General features: G+C 44.0%; 2 protein-coding genes across 3 annotated transcripts in view; one reads left to right on the top strand and one right to left on the bottom strand.

Moving 5' to 3' along the window:
- Positions 1 to 9,266, bottom strand: part of LOC130295100 (high affinity immunoglobulin gamma Fc receptor I-like) — a 147,564-nt gene extending 138,298 nt beyond the window's left edge. For both annotated transcript variants that reach the window (XM_056545401.1, XM_056545405.1), the window contains exon 1: positions 8,692 to 9,266. The gene's annotated coding sequence lies outside the window, so the exon portion shown is untranslated. The remainder of the gene's footprint in view (positions 1 to 8,691) is intronic.
- Positions 1 to 16,998, top strand: part of LOC130294978 (Fc receptor-like protein 5) — a 74,077-nt gene that overhangs the window by 17,270 nt on the left and 39,809 nt on the right. The gene's annotated exons all lie outside the window — the stretch shown is intronic.

Here is a 16,998-nt window from a genome sequence, read left to right as displayed (position 1 = left end):
ATCAATACAGATCCCGGCATCTGCGGGAGTTCGCGATTAAAATGAACGATCGGATCGCCCGCAGCGCTGCTGCGGGGATCCGATCATTCATAACGCCGCACGGAGGTCCCCTCACCTTCCTCCGTGCGGCTCCCGGCGTCTCCTGCTCTGGTCTGTGATCGAGCAGACCAGAGCAGGAGATGACCGATAATACTGATCTGTTCTATGTCCTATACATAGAACAGATCAGTATTAGCAATCATGGTATTGCTATGAATAGTCCCCTATGGGGACTATTCAAGTGTAAAAAAAATGTAAACAAAATGTAAAAGTAAAAGTAAAAAAAAAGTGAAAAATCCCCTCCCCCAATAAAAAAGTAAAACGTCCGTTTTTTCCTATTTTACCCCCAAAAAGCGTAAAAAACATTTTTTATAGACATATTTGGTATCCCCGCGTGCGTAAATGTCCGAACTATTAAAATAAAATGTTAATGATCCCGTACGGTGAACGGCGTGAACGAAAAAAAAGTCAAAAATTCCTACTTTTTTAATACATTTTATTTAAAAAAAAATTATAAAAAATGTATTAAAAGTTTTTTATATACAAATGTGGTATCAAAAAAAAGTACAGATCATGGCGCAAAAAATGAGCCCCCATCCCGCCGCTTATACGGAAAAATAAAAAAGTTATAGGTCATCAAAATAAAGGGATTATAAACGTACTAATTTGGTTAAAAAGTTTGTGATTTTTTTTAAGCGCAACAATAATATAAAAGTATATAATAATGGGTATCATTTTAATCGTATTGACCCTCAGAATAAAGAGCACACGTCATTTTTACCAGAAATTGTACGGCGTGAAAACAAAACCTTCCAAAATTAGCAAAATTGCGTTTTTCGTTTTAATTTCCCCACAAAAATAGTGTTTTTTGGTTGCGCCATACATTTTATGATATAATGAGTGATGTCATTACAAAGGACAACTGGTCGCGCAAAAAACAAGCCCTCATACTAGTCTGTGGATGAAAATATAAAAGAGTTATGATTTTTAGAAGGCGAGGAGGAAAAAATGAAAACGTAAAAATTAAATTGTCTGAGTCCTTAAGGCCAAAATGGGCTGAGTCCTTAAGGGGTTAATAGAGATATGTTGTAGTACATAAGTACTACAACATATAAAAAAAATGTTGGTGACAGTTTCCATTTAAATAGAAGTAATTTCCAAATCTGTATAACTTTTGGGCATCAGTTGAATAAAAAAAAAAAAAATATATATATATATATATATATATATATATATATTCCATTGGAGTACCCCTTTAATGGCCAGGACAATTTTTATATTTGCAAGTTAGTTTTTTAATCTACAGGGCCATACAAAGCGTCAGTGGGGTGGGGGAGGGGTGTTGTTAGTGAAACTGACATGTTATCTTTATTTTATGGGTCAGTTCAATGTCAATGATAGCTGATTTATATAGCTTTTGTTTTACTTAACTACTGTTAAAAATTAAAAACCTAATAGGAAAATAAATACATATGCTTAATATGCCCAATTTCTGACCTATATAATTTTTTAGTTAGTTCAGTCTACAGTGCTATATGAGGGCTTTTTTTGCACCATTTTCTGTAGTTTTTATCTGTGCCATTGTGGAGTAGTTAAGGACTTTTTAACGCTTTTCATATAAAAAATGTTCACACAATACTAGCGTTTGGTAAGTTTTTTGCTGTTGTTTACACTGTAATACTAAGCAGCTCCCCCCTTATTAATCATAGGTGTGAGTGGCTGTTCATCCGTGCGGAGGGGAACATTGGTTTGTTTTGGCCACACCAGGTAAAATGGCATCTGCTCCATATCAAAATAGGAGAAGGAAGGAGGCACACGTGACCTCAGGGTAGTCCAGAATACTGTGCAAGGAGGAGAAGGGATTAGCCAATCGCCATGCAAGAAGCAGAAAGGATCACCTGACCTCGGGAAAGTCAATAACGCCTTGCATACAGCTTCCAGCCAATCAGGAGGCAGTATAAAGAAAAGTCAGAGGCACCAGAAAAGCCTAAGCACAGAGCTGCAACAGCCATTTTAGGGAGAGAAGCTGTAAGGGGCGGATCTGTGCCAGGGGCAGTGGGGTAGATATATGCTGCTGTTTTATAGTAAGATTAGCGTGGCGTGGCCTGGTTTTCCTACCTTATCCTTGTGGGGGAGGAAAAGCAACAAAGGAAGAAACTTTTGTCCTCATATCCCGTCCTCCTATCCCGTCCTCCTATTCCGACCTTCTATCCCATCCTCCTATCCCGTCCTCCTATCTCGACCTCCTATCCCGTCCCCCTATCCCTACCTCCTATCCCGTCCCCCTATCCCGACCTCCTATCCCGTCCTCCTATCCCGTCCTACTATCCTGACCTCATATCCTGTCCTCAGGTGGGGCTGAGTTGTGATGAAGATATTGTAAGCCGAAAATAGAAGGGGGCGTGACTTTGTGGGAGTAGGCGTGATTTGCAAGCCAGAACGATGCACAAAAAGGATAGAAAATAAAAAGGGGTGTGGATTAAATTGTAAGTGTCTCTCTGCAAGATGGGGTGTGGCATGCGGGGAGGGTGTGGCTTGCAAGCCGGACTGACACATTCACCAGAAGATGCAGAGTGGAGCTAGGCACCAGAAGTCCTATATACTTGCAGGGGACTTGAAACAAAAACTCATCCTTCACATATGGGGGTAGGTTAGTGTAACATGTGACCAAGTATTATCGTAATATTTCACACAGACTTGTATGGGACTTTAAATGGGTACTCCACTGGCCAGTGTTCGGAAAATATAAATCTCTTTAACCTCTTAAGGACGCAGGGCGTATGGATACGCCCTGCATCCCGAGTCCTTAAGGACGCAGGGCGTATCCATACGCTCGTGGGAATTCCGGTCCCCACCGCTAGCCGGTTGGGGACCGGAGCCGGATGCCTGCTGAAATCATTCAGCAGGCATCCTGGCATATCGCCCAGGGGGGTCATTATGCCCCCCCATGTCGGCGATCGCCGCAGATCGCTGGACAATTCAGTCCAGCGATCTGCGGCGATTCCGGGTCAATCGGGTCTCCAGTGACCCGGTGACCCGGAATTACTGGCTGATCGGGGCCGTCTCTGACGGCCCCGAACAGCCAGAGCCTGCAGGGGTGAGGTGGCACTGGTGCCACCTCACGATCGCCCTGATTCGTCGGCCGGATTACCGGCCGACCAATCAGGGCGCCTGCTGCGGGCGTCACTCCCGCACCCGCTCCGCCCCTCTTCCGGAGGGCGTGAGCGCGTGCGGGAAGACGACCCCGGGTGCTGGGGACCCCGATCCCCGGCATCCATGTTGGGATCGGGGCCCCAGGAGCGACGGCGGCGGCGAGGGACAGCCTGCGATGGAGCAGCAGCAGGAGGTGAGTTACAGCCTCCTGCTGTTGCTTAGCAACAGCTCCCAGCATGCAAAAAGGGCATGCTGGGAGCTGTAGTTATGCAACAGCAGGAGGCAGACCACCACAACTCCCAGCATTCCCCTATGGGCATGCTGGGACTTATGGTTTTGCAACAGCTGGAGGCACATTTTTTCTATGGAAAAGTGTACCTTCAGCTGTTGTATAACTACAACTCCCAGCTTGCACAAACAGCTAAAGTGCATGCTGGGAGTTGTAGTGGTGCATCTGCTGGTTGCATAACTACAACTCCCAGCATGCCCGTTGGCTGTCGGTGACTGCTGAGAGTTGTAGTTTTGCAACAGCTGAAGGCACACTGGTTGTGAAACTTAGAGTTTTTTTTTTTTACCTAACTCAGTGTTTCACGACCGGTGTGCCTCCAGCTGTTGCAAACTACAACTCCCAGCAGTCACCTTACACCATGCACCGTACATGCTGGGAGTTGTAGTTTTGCAACAGCTGGAGGCACACTGGTTTTGAAACACTGAGTAAGGTCACAAACTCTGTGATACATAACCAGTGTGCCTACAGCTGTTGCAAAACTAAAACTCTCAGCATGTACAGTCTGTCAGTGCATGCTGGGAGTTGTAGTTTTGCAACAGCTGGATGTCCCCCCCAATGTGAACGTACAGGGTACACTCACATGGGCGGAGGATTACAGTAAGTATTCGGCTGCAAGTTTGAGCTGCAGCAAATTTTCTGCAACAGCTCAAACTGCCAGCGAGAAACTACTGTGAACCCTCCGCCCGTGCGACTGTACCCTAAAAACACTACACTACACGAACACAAAAAATAAAATAAAAAGTAAAAAACACTACATATACACATACCCCTACACAGCCCCCCCCCTCCCCAATAAAAATGAAAAACGTCTGGTACGCCACGGTTTCCAAAACGGAGCCTCCAGCTGTTGCAAAACAACAACTCCCAGTATTGTCGGACAGCCGTCGGACAGCTGTCCAGGCATGCTGGGAGTATTACAACAGCTGGAGGCACCCTGTTTGGGAATCACTGGCGTAGAATACCCCTATGTCCACCCCTATGCAATCCCTAATTTAGGCCTCAAATGCGCATGGCACTCTCACTTTGGAGCCCTGTCGTATTTCAAGGCAACAGTTAAGGGTCACATATGGGGTATCGCCGTACTCGGGAGAAATTGGGCTTCAAATTTTGGGGGGTATTTTCTGCTTTTACCCTTTTTAAAATGTAAAGTTTTTGGGAAAAGAAGCATTTTAGGTAAAATTTTTTTTTATTTTTTTTACATATGCAATAGTCGTGAAACGCCTGTGGGGTATTAAGGTTCACTTAACCCCTTGTTACATTCCCCGAGGGCTCTAGTTTTCAAAATGGTATGCCATGTGGGGTTATTTTGCGGCCCTGGCACCATAGGGGCTTCCTAAATGCGGCATGCCCCCAGAGCAAAATTTGCTTTAAAAAAGCCAAATGTGACTCCTTCTCTTCTGAGACCTGTAGTGCGCCAGCAGAGCACTTTTCACCCCCATATGGGGTGTTTTCTGAATCGGGAGAAATTGGGCTTCAAATTTTGGGGGGTATTTTCTGCTTTAACCCTTTATATAAATGTAAATTTTTTGGGAAACCAAGCATTTTAGGTAAATTTTTTTTATTTTTTTTTACATATGCAAAAGTCGTGAAACACCTGTAGGGTATTAAGGTTCACTTTACCCCTTATTACGTTCCCCGAGGGGTCTAGTTTCCAAAATGGTATGCCATGTGTTTTTTTTTTTTGCTGTCCTGGCACCATAGGGGCTTCCTAAATGCGGCATGCCCCCAGAGCAAAATTTCCTTCAAAAAAGCCAAATGTGACTCCTTCTCTTCTGAGACCTGTAGCGCGCCAGCAGAGCACTTTTCAAGTCCTGTGCACCTTTTTGGTATATTTTGAGCAACTGTGCAAACAATACATCAAGAAAACAGGGGTAAAATCTGTACTACCTTACACCTAACTTGATTAATGTCCACCACTGAGTTATATATATATATTCTTTATGTTGCCCATCGCAACCAATAACAGCTCAGCTTTCATTATACCTGAGCAAAATACCTGAAGGGCGGCGCTGTTTTTAGAAGTAATAATCTCTGCTCGCTTATTCCTCTCCAATTCATTCAGCAGTGCTGTACCCCATGGTATGTAGTTAACTTTCTTCTCCTCAGTTCACACTGAGGAAATTGCGCTAGCGGAATTCTGTCACAGAATTCCGTTCCGCATGAAGAATGAACATGTTCTTTCTTCATGCGGAATTCGGCTCGTAACTCCATAGAAGTAAATGTAAAATTTTTTTGCAGTCTGCCACGCTTCTGTGCGAAATTCGCGCGGAATTTGCGCAGCATTCGCGCATTACTGTGTGTCCTATCCTCTTTCATTTCCACGCGAAATTCAGCGCGGATCCCACACAAATTCTGGAATTTTGGAGCAGATTTTGTAAGCGAACATTCCGCTCACACCTTAAAGGAGTAGTCCAGTGGTGATTCAGTGGTGAGCAACTTATCCCCTATCCTAAGGATAGGGGATAAGTTGCAGATCGCGGGGGGTCCGACCGCTGGGGCCCCCCGCGATCTCCTGTACGGAGCCCCGACAGCCCGCGGGAAGGGGGCGTGTCGACCTCCGCACGAGGCGGCGGCCGACACGCCCCCTCAATACAACTCTATGGCAGAGCCGAAGAGCTGCCTTCGGCAATCTCCGGCTCTGCCATAGAGATGTATTGAGGGGGCGTGTCGGCCGCCGCCTCGTGCGGGGGTCGACACCCGCTATCTCGGCGGAGAGCCTGGGCCCCGTACAGAGAGATCGCAGGGGGCCCCAGCGGTCGGACCCCCCGCGATCTCAAACTTATCCCCTATCCTTAGGATAGGGGATAAGTTTTTCACCACTGGACTACCCCTTTAACCCCTTAAGGACCTGGGTTTTTCCGTTTTTGCATTTACGTTTTTTCCTCCTTACCTTTAAAAAATCATAACTCTTTCAATCTTTCACCTAAAAATCCATATGATGGCTTATTTTTTGCCATCAATTCTACTTTGTAATGACGTCAGTCATTTTACCCAAAAATCTACGGCGAAACAGAAAAAAAAATAATTGTGCGACAAAATTGAAAAAAAAACATGCCATTTTGTAACTTTTGGGGGCTTCCGTTTCTGCACAGTACATTAGTCGGTAAAAATGACACATTATCTTTATTCTGTAGGTCCATACGATTAAAATGATTCCCTACTTATTAGGGATCAACCGATTATCGGTATGGCCGATATTATCGGCCGATAATCACGATTTTGGGCATTATCGGTATCGGCAATATAGGTTGGATTTTGTCGCACTTCTGGAAAAAATCATAACTTCATGCAGGAAAATGTATACGTTTAAAATTGTCATCTTCTGACCACTATAACTTTTTTATTTTTCCACGTGCGGGGCGGTATGAGGGCTAATCTGAAGTTTTTAGTGGTACCATTTTTGCATTGATAGGACTTATTGATCGTTTTAGGACTTTTTATTCATTTTTTCATGATATAAAAAGTGAGCAAAAATGCACTATTTTGAACAGGTACGCCCTGGGTCCTTAACCCCTTAAGGACTCAGGGTTTTTCCGTTTTTGCACTTTCGTTTTTTTCTCCTTACCTTTTAAAAATCATAACCCTTTCAATTTTCCACCTAAAAATCCATATTATGGCTTATTTTTTGCGTCGCCAATTCTACTTTGCAGTGACATTAGTCATTTTACCCAAAAATGCACGGCGAAACGGAAAAAAAAATCATTGTGCGACAAAATCGAAAAAAAAACGCCATTTTGTAACTTTTGGGGGCTTCCGTTTCTATGCAGTGCATATTTCGGTAAAAATTACACCTTATCCTTATTCTGTAGGTCCATACGGTTAAAATGATCCCCTACTTATATAGGTTTGATTTTGTCGCACTTCTGGAAAAAATCATAACTACATGCAGGAAAATTTATACGTTTAAAAATGTCATCTTCTGACCCCTATAACTTTTTGATTTTTCCATGTACAGGGCCGTATGAGGACTCTCATTTTTTGCGCCGTGATCTGAAGTTTTTATCGGTATGATTTTTGTTTTGATCGGACTTTTTGATCACTTTTTATTCATTTTTTTAATGGTATAAAAAGTGACCAAAATACGCTTTTTTGGACTTTGGAATTTTTTTGCGCGTACGCCATTGACCGTGCGGTTTAATTAATGATATATTTTTATAGTTCAGACATTTACGCACGCGGTGATACCACATATGTTTATATATATTTTTTTACACTGTTTTATTTTTTTTATGGGAAAAGGGGGATGATTCAAACTTTTATTAGGGAAGGGGTTAAATGACCATTATTAACACTTTTTTTTTACATTTTTTTTGCAGTGTTATAGGTCCCATAGGGACCTATAACACTGCACACACTGATCTCCTATGCCGATCACTGGCGTGCATTAACACGCCTGTGATCAGCAATATCGGCGCTTGACTGCTCCTGCCTGGATCTCAGGCACGGAGCAGTCATTCGTCGATCGGACACCGAGGAGGCAGGTAAGGGCCCTCTCGGTGTCCGATCAGCTGTTCTGGACGCTGCGATTTCACCGCGGCGGTCCCGAACAGCCCGACTGAGCAGCCGGGTCACTTTCGGTTTCACTTTAGAAGCGGCGGTCAGCTTGACCGCCGCTTCTAAAGGGTTAATACCGCACATCGCCGCGATCGGCGATGTGTGGTATTAGCCGCGGGTCCCGGCCGTTGATGAGCGCCGGGACCGACGCGATATGATGCAGGATCGCGGCGCGATCCCGCTTCATATCGCGGGAGCCGGCGCAGGACGTAAATATACGTCCTGCGTCGTTAAGGGGTTAACAGGTTAACCAGTGTGAACATACCCTAAGTGGGAGCCATGTATGGAGTCTGTACAGATACATCACATTTTACACATATATAAGTCATTACACATATATAAGTCATTACACATATATAAGTCATTACACATATATAAGTCATTACACATATATAAAAGTCATTACACATATATATAAGTCATTACACACATATAAGTCATTACACATATATATAAGTCATTACACATATATATAAGTCATTACACATATATATAAGTCAGACATTACACACATATATAAGACATTACACACATATATATATATATAAGTCATTACACATATACATAAGTCATTACACATATATAAGTCATTACACATATATATAAGTCAGACATTACACACATATATATATATATATAAGTCATTACACACATACCTCCTCAATAAGAATATGTTTTTCTTTATATAAAAACCTCCTTTTCTTCTTATCCATCTCTTCCTGATGTGATGAGGCCCGTCCTCCATCTTCATTACCACAAGGATTCTCCTCACACTCCATGCTTCCTCTGTTATGGCTGTAGATGGACATGGAGTCACTTCTCTGCTTGGACCAGTAGGTTCCCTCTCCTGAGGAGGACGGCCCAGATTTATCAAACTGTGTGAGAGAAAAAGTGGAGGGATTTTCTCACAACAACCAATCACAGCTCAGCTTTCACTTTACCACAGCTCTTTAGCTGAGCTGTGATTGGTTGTTGTGGAAAAATCCCCCCAGTTTTTTGTCTTAAGGAATCTTTTATAAAGGGCTAATATGGCCTCTGGTGTCTTCCTGGAATCTCCACACCGAGTGACACAATCCACCATCTTTCTTCTATCTCAGAGTGTAAGTTATGAGGTAAAGATGTGAGGGAATGGTGGCTGAGGAACCTGTGGTGATTCTGGAGAGGAGGCGGGGCTGAGCTGGAGGTCACATGTCACCCCAGTAGTAAGGAGATTACATGAGGAGGGGGTTTGTTACAGTGTGTCACCCCAGTAGTGAGATTACATGGGGAGGAGGTTTGTTAGGCTGGGTTCACACCACGTTTTGTTAAATACGGTTCCCGTATACGGCTGGGAGGAGGGGGATGGGCTTAGTGCGGACGCCGTGATTAAGCCCCGCCCCCTCCTCCCAGCCGTATACGGGAACCGTATTTAACAAAACGTGGTGTGAACCCAGCCTTACAGTGTGTCACCCCAGTAGTAAGGAGATTACATGAGGAGGAGGTTTGTTACAGTGTGTCACCCCAGTAGTAAGGAAATTACATGAGGAGGAGGTTTGTTACAGTGTGTCACCCCAGTAGTAAAGAGATTACATGAGGAGGGGGTTTGTTACAGTGTGTCACCCCAGTAGTAAGGAGATTACATGAGGAGGGGGTTTGTTACAGTGTGTCACCCCAGTAGTAAGGAGATTACATGAGGAGGGGGTTTGTTACAGTGTGTCACCCCAGTAGTGAGATTACATGGGGAGGAGGTTTGTTATGCTGGGTTCACACCACGTTTTGTTAAATACGGTTCCCGTATACGGCTGGGAGGAGGGGGCGGGGCTTAATCGCGGCACCCGCACTCAGCCGTATTCGGGAACCGTATTTAATGTATGTCTATGAGCCGACCGGAGTGAACCGCAGCCTCCGGTCGGCTTCGTTTTCGGCCGTATGCGGTTTCCCAACCGCAGGTAAAAATGTGGTCGACCACGTTTTTGCCTACGGTCGGGAAACCGCATACGGCCGAAAACAAAGCCGACCGGAGGCTGCGGTTCACTCCGGTCGGCTCATAGACATACATTAAATACGGTTCCCGAATACGGCTGAGTGCGGGTGCCGCGATTATTCCCCGCCCCCTCCTCCCAGCCGTATACGGGAACCGTATTTAACAAAACGTGGTGTGGACCCAGCCTTACAGTGTGTCACCCCAGTAGTAAGGAGATTACATGAGGAGGAGATTTGTTACAGTGTGTCACCCCAGTAGTAAAGAGATTACATGAGGAGGGGGTTTGTTACAGTGTGTCACCCCAGTAGTGAGGAGATTACATGAGGAGGAGGTTTGTTACAGTGTGTCACCCCAGTAGTAAGGAGATTACATGAGGAGGAGATTTGTTACAGTGTGTCACCCCAGTAGTAAAGAGATTACATGAGGAGGGGGTTTGTTGCAGTGTATCACCCCAGCAGTAAGGAAATTACATGAGGAGGAGGTTTGTTACAGTGTGTCACCACAGTAGTAAGGAGATTACATGAGGAGGAGGTTTGTTACAGTGTGTCAGTGTCACCCCAGTAGTAAAGAGATTATATGAGGAGGGGGTTTGTTGCAGTGTGTCACCCCAGTAGTAATGAGATTACATGAGGAAGAGGTTTGTTACAGTGTGTCACCCCAGTAGTAAGGAGATTACATGAGGAGGAGGTTTGTTAGTGTATCACCCCAATAGTAAGGTGATTACATGAGGAGGAGGTTTGTTACAGTGTGTCACCCCAGTAGTAAGGAGATTCCATGAAGAGGTTTGTTACAGTGTGTCACCCTAGTAGTAAGGAGATTACATGAGGAGGAGGTTTGTTACAGTGTATCACCCCAGTAGTAAGGAGATTAGATGAGGAGGAGGTTTGTTACAATGTGTCACCCCAGTAGTAAGGAGATTAGATGAGGAGGAGGTTTGTTACAGTGTGTCACCCCAGTAGTAAGGAGATTACATGAGGAGGGGGTTTGTTACAGTGTGTCACCCCAGTATTAAGGAGATTACATGAGGAGGAGGTTTTTTACAGTGTGTCACCCCAGTAGTAAGGAGATTACATGAGGAGGGGGTTTGTTACAGTGTGTCACCCCAGTAGTAAGGAGATTACATGAGGAGGGGGTTTGTTACAGTGTGTCACCCCAGTAGTAAGGAGATTACATGAGGAGGAGGTTTTTTACAGTGTGTCACCCCAGTAGTAAGGAGATTACATGAGGAGGAGGTTTGTTACAGTGTATGACCCCAGTATTAAGGAGATTACATGAGGAGGAGGTTTGTTACAGTGTGTCACCCCAGTAGTAAGGAGATTACATGAGGAGGAGATTTGTTACAGTGTGTCACCCCAGTAGTAAAGAGATTACATGAGTAGGGGGTTTGTTGCAGTGTATCACCCCAGCAGTAAGGAGATTACATGAGGAGGAGGTTTGTTACAGTGTGTCACCACAGTAGTAAGGAGATTACATGAGGAGGAGGTTTGTTACAGTGTGTCAGTGTCACCCCAGTAGTAAAGAGATTACATGAGGAGGGGGTTTGTTGCAGTGTGTCACCCCAGTAGTAATGAGATTACATGAGGAAGAGGTTTGTTACAGTGTGTCACCCCAGTAGTAAAGAGATTACATGAGGAGGAGGTTTGTTAGTGTATCACCCCAATAGTAAGGTGATTACATGAGGAGGAGGTTTGTTACAGTGTGTCACCCCAGTAGTAAGGAGATTCCATGAAGAGGTTTGTTACAGTGTGTCACCCTAGTAGTAAGGAGATTACATGAGGAGGAGGTTTGTTACAGTGTATCACCCCAGTAGTAAGGAGATTAGATGAGGAGGAGGTTTGTTACAATGTGTCACCCCAGTAGTAAGGAGATTAGATGAGGAGGAGGTTTGTTACAGTGTGTCACCCCAGTAGTAAGGAGATTACATGAGGAGGGGGTTTGTTACAGTGTGTCACCCCAGTAGTAAGGAGATTACATGAGGAAGAGGTTTGTTACAGTGTGTCACCCCAGTAGTAAAGAGATTACATGAGGAGGAGGTTTGTTAGTGTATCACCCCAATAGTAAGGTGATTACATGAGGAGGAGGTTTGTTACAGTGTGTCACCCCAGTAGTAAGGAGATTCCATGAAGAGGTTTGTTACAGTGTGTCACCCTAGTAGTAAGGAGATTACATGAGGAGGAGGTTTGTTACAGTGTATCACCCCAGTAGTAAGGAGATTAGATGAGGAGGAGGTTTGTTACAATGTGTCACCCCAGTAGTAAGGAGATTAGATGAGGAGGAGGTTTGTTACAGTGTGTCACCCCAGTAGTAAGGAGATTACATGAGGAGGAGGTTTGTTACAGTGTGTCACCCCAGTCGTAAGGTGATTACATGAGGAGGAGGTTTGTTACAGTGTATCACCCCAGTAGTTTTAAAATTAGCTTTTGCCTAGGGTAGCAAAAATACTTGCACCAGCCCTGATGGTAAAGATGTAAATAAAATATGTGAAGTAATCATGATATGTAAAGATGCACCATGTGATGTATGTGAGAGATTTGGATTGAGCCACCATATTAGATGCGCCCAAATTATGGCTAAGGTGAGACACATTAATAAATGTAAAGGGTGGGAAATAAAAACATAAGATAAGTCCCCCCCCCCCCCCCCTCCCCACACTACTGATAAATCTACCCTCAGTGTGCCAGCGTTCAGAACTAAATGTTCCAAATGCTGTTTTCACACTGCGGAGGTCAGCCACGCCCCTCCTGATGTCACGGCCACGCCCCCTCAATGCAAGTCTATGTGAGGAGAGCCTCCGGCGCTGCACCCGAAGCTCTAAACGAATGCTAGGTGCAGCAGGGAGATCACGGGGGTCCCGCCGCTGGGGACTTTTGGATAAGGGATAAGATGTCTAGGGGCGGAGTACCCCTTTAATTTCCCTTGGAGTGGAGGCTGTGGTTGAATATCTGGCGAAGGCACAAGTAAACCTTCCATCCACTTTGCCGTCTTGAACCTTTACCGACGCTCAGCAATTTTACCAAACAACATACAGTAGATCTCGACAATTGAGGAGACACTTTTATGTGTGTAGTCTTATTTATAAGACCTCCGCCCAGCTGACCCGTCTAATACAGTGGTCCCTCAACATACAATGGTAATCCGTTCCAAACGGACCATCGTTTGTTGAAACCATCGTATGTTGAGGGATCCGTGCAATGTAAAGTATAGGACAGTGATCTACAACCTGCAGACCTCCAAATGTTGCAAAACTACAACACCCAGCATGCCGGACAGCCGTTGGCTGTCCGGGCATGCTGGGTGTTGTAGTTTTGCAACATCTGGAGGTGCGCAGGTTGTAGACCACTGTTAGAGAAAGTTGTATTCACCTGTCCCACCCGCTCCTGACCGTCACCGCTGCCCTGGATGTCGCCCTCCATCTCTGTCGCCCCGTCCCCGAGGTGTCCCCAACGCTCCGGTAATGCCTCTGCTTTCCCGGCATCCATCGCTCTCCGTCGCCACCATCACTTTGCTACGCACCCCGCTCCTATTGGATGACGGGACGTGATGACGACGACGTAGAGCGCCGACGATGCAGGGGATTCCGAAGAGGACGCGCCGGAGCCACGAGGACAGGTGAGTGACCATCACCGGAGCTCACGGGGCACCGTAAACGGCTATCCAGTGGCAGCTGAAGCAGTCTGCGCTGCAGGATAGCCGTTTATTCGATGGCCCCGACATACAAAAGCATCGTATGTTGATGCTGCCTCTGAGAGGCCATCGCATGTTGAAATTATCGTATGTCGGGGCCAACGTAGGTCGAGGGGTCACTGTATATGTATTTTTATTCTTGTATTAGGATATTGTCTATGCTGAAGTACAATCCAAGACTAAACGCCGAGTCAAAGCTTCTCATGGAACGTCTGACACATCAGCCGACGTCTATCAGAATATCAGCTCCTACTGAGGGAAGCATCTAAGACGAATAAATTATCTGCCAATTCTTAAAGGGATGTATCATAAGAAAATGACCTATTGCTTCAATTAAGTTTATATGTTAACCATATTTTGTTAAGAATTTATTTGTGCTGCTTTTGCTCATTTTTCTTTTTACTGTTTATATTATAATGAAATCTTATAGTTTTCAGCCTGGCAACTAGGCCTTCAATTAATCCCTTAAAGGGGTACTCCACTGGAAAGCATTTATTTTTTCAACTGGTGCCAGAAAGTTAAACAGATTTGTAAATTACTTCTATTTAAATATCTTAATCCTTATCAGCTGCTGTATGCTCCAGAAGAAATTCCTTTCTTTTTGAATTTCCATTCTGTCTAACCCCAGTGCTCTCTGCTGACACCTTTGTCCATTTTAGAAACTACCAGAGTAGGAGCAAATCCCCATTGAAAACCTCTCCTGCTCTGGACAGTTCCTGACATGGACAGAGGTGTCAGCAGAGAGCACTGTGGTCAGACTGAAAGCTAATTCAAAAAGAAAAGAACTTCCTCTGGAGCATACAGCAGCTGATCAGTACTGGAAGGATTAAGATGTTTTAAATATAATTAATATACAAATCTGTATAACTTTTGGGCATCAGTTGAATAAAAAAAAAAAAAAAATATATATATATATATATATATATATATATATATTTTCCAGTGGAGTACCCCTTTAATGACCAGGCCAATTTTCATATTTGCAAGTTCGTTTTTTAATCTACGGGGCCATATAAAGCGGCAGTGGGGTAGGGGAGGACGGGTGTTGTTCTTACGCAAGGAATTTTACAGTGAAACTGACGTTATCTTTATTTTATGGGTCAGTTCAATTACAATGATACCTGATTTATATGGCTTTTGTTTTACTTTACTACTGTTAAAAATTAAAAACCTAATAGAAAAATAAATACATATGCTTAATATGCCCAATTTCTGACCTACATCATTTTTTTTATTTGTTCAGTCTACAGTGCTATATGAGGGCTCATTTTTGCACCATTTTCTGTAGTTTTTATCTGTGCCATTGTGGAGTAGTTAGGACTTTTTAACGCTTTTCATAAAAAACATTTTTACACAATTCTAGCGATTGGGAAGTTTTTTGTTGTTGTTGTTGTTGTTTACACCATTCACTGTACAGGATACATAATGTTATATTTTACTAGTCTGTACATTTTAACTCATGGAGATCCCAAATATGATAATTTTTTCTTTTGTTTATCTTTTCATTCTGATTATTGTTTTTTTTTTACACCTAAAAGTCCCCTTCAGGTAACTTTTATAAGCAATCATTAGATTACTTATACTGATCAATGCTAAGCTATTGCATTGTATTGATCAGTTTGATCGGTGCTCTGCTGGTACTGCCTGCCTGAGGCAGACTGTGTCAGCAGAATTCCAGTTTTTGAATGGCTGCCCTTTTTTATACAGTGTGTGCATTGACAGACGCTTGTCCATAGACTTTAATTATTAGATGAAAAAAATGACTGCAGATTTTCATATCGTTTTTACTGCAGCAATTTTATTTTTATTTTACAATATGTTAACTTTGTCTAATATTGATGCATGTTGAGTGAATAGTAGTTTTACCCCTACATAAATCACTAGTTACACCACAAGAAGATGTCTCAGGTTCTATCTCATTTATTGAGTATTATTGGTTAAATCACAGAATTATTAAACTGCAATCAGTCCAGTCAGAAAACCGGAAACGGGGCAAAAATGAGTCGACCGGAGTTACTGTTTGACTCCAGTCGGCTCATTCAAATTAATGAGAAGGGGGCCGGGTCCAGCTGGGATACGGGAGTGCCCAGTTTTCATTCCCCCCAGCCTGATCTGGTCCCTGTACTAAGAAAATGTGATGTGAACCCACCCTTAATCTTACCCTCCTCTTGATCAACATTGTAGGATAATGATCAGAACTTCATGGGCTTTGTAATATTTTAGCCTTATGATCTTGTAATTCCATATATCATCCAGTTTTAAACAAGGACTTTGCTAAGTGAGGAAACTATAAGGGCATCTTCGCATATATCCGGTGATCTGCGCCCCATCCGATGTAACGACTGATATGACAAATGATGACAAATTGTATCATTTGTCTATGGGTTCATCAACCATTTTTTTCTGCAGGTTGGAAAAAAGAACACTGAGAGATGCATTCCCCAATCCTGTTGAGTGATCCGGTTGATCCCGATTGAGGTGGCGGTCAAATCTGAACTCTCCCATTTAATCTGTTTTCCTCTGGTGTTTTTCTACTTCACCAAAGGGAAACTGACCTAGGCAGCCAGATATATGAGACGCCACCCTAAGTCACGTATCCGCCCTCTACAAAGGATGTTTTCATGGACTGAGAGAAAATGAAGGACTCCCGCCTCTTAGGGGGTCACTTATAAATGTATGTAGTTGATGACAAAGAAAATGTTCTTAGTATCTTTTTCTTAATATTATCAATGTAAGATTATGGGCTGCACCAGGACTATTGGCAACAGAATCACATGTAAAATGCAATAAACATACAGGACCAAAGAACAATGTTGGGAATAATGAAAACCTTCAGACCTGATCCTTCTTTAAAGGGGTACTCTGCCCCTAGACATCTTATCCCCTATGCAAAGGATAGGGGATAAGATGTCTGATCTAGGGGGTCTCGCCGTTGGGGATCCCTGTGATCTTAGCTGCGGCACCCCAGACATCCGGTGCACGGAGCGAACTTCACTCCGTACTGGATGACTGGCGATGCGGGGCTGAGGCTTGTGACGTCACGGTCACATCCCGCTCGTGATGTCACGGCCATACCCTCTCAATGCAAGTCTATGGAAGGGGGCATGGCTGCCGTCACGCCCCCCTCCCATAGACTTGTATTGAGGGGGCGTGGCCATGACGTCTCGAGCAGGCATGACCGTGACCTTTGGATAGGGAATAAGATGTCTAGGGGTGGAGAACCCCTTTAACCAGATTATCCCTCAAAATGATCCAGCTTTATTTTAAGTGTATGATAATTATGAGACAATGACAGCTTCAATTCCCCTAAGGGGAC

The sequence above is a fragment of the Hyla sarda genome, chromosome 11 (genome assembly GCF_029499605.1).
Source record: "Hyla sarda isolate aHylSar1 chromosome 11, aHylSar1.hap1, whole genome shotgun sequence".
NCBI lineage: Eukaryota > Metazoa > Chordata > Amphibia > Anura > Hylidae > Hyla > Hyla sarda.
This window is presented reverse-complemented; position numbering and strand designations above follow the sequence as displayed.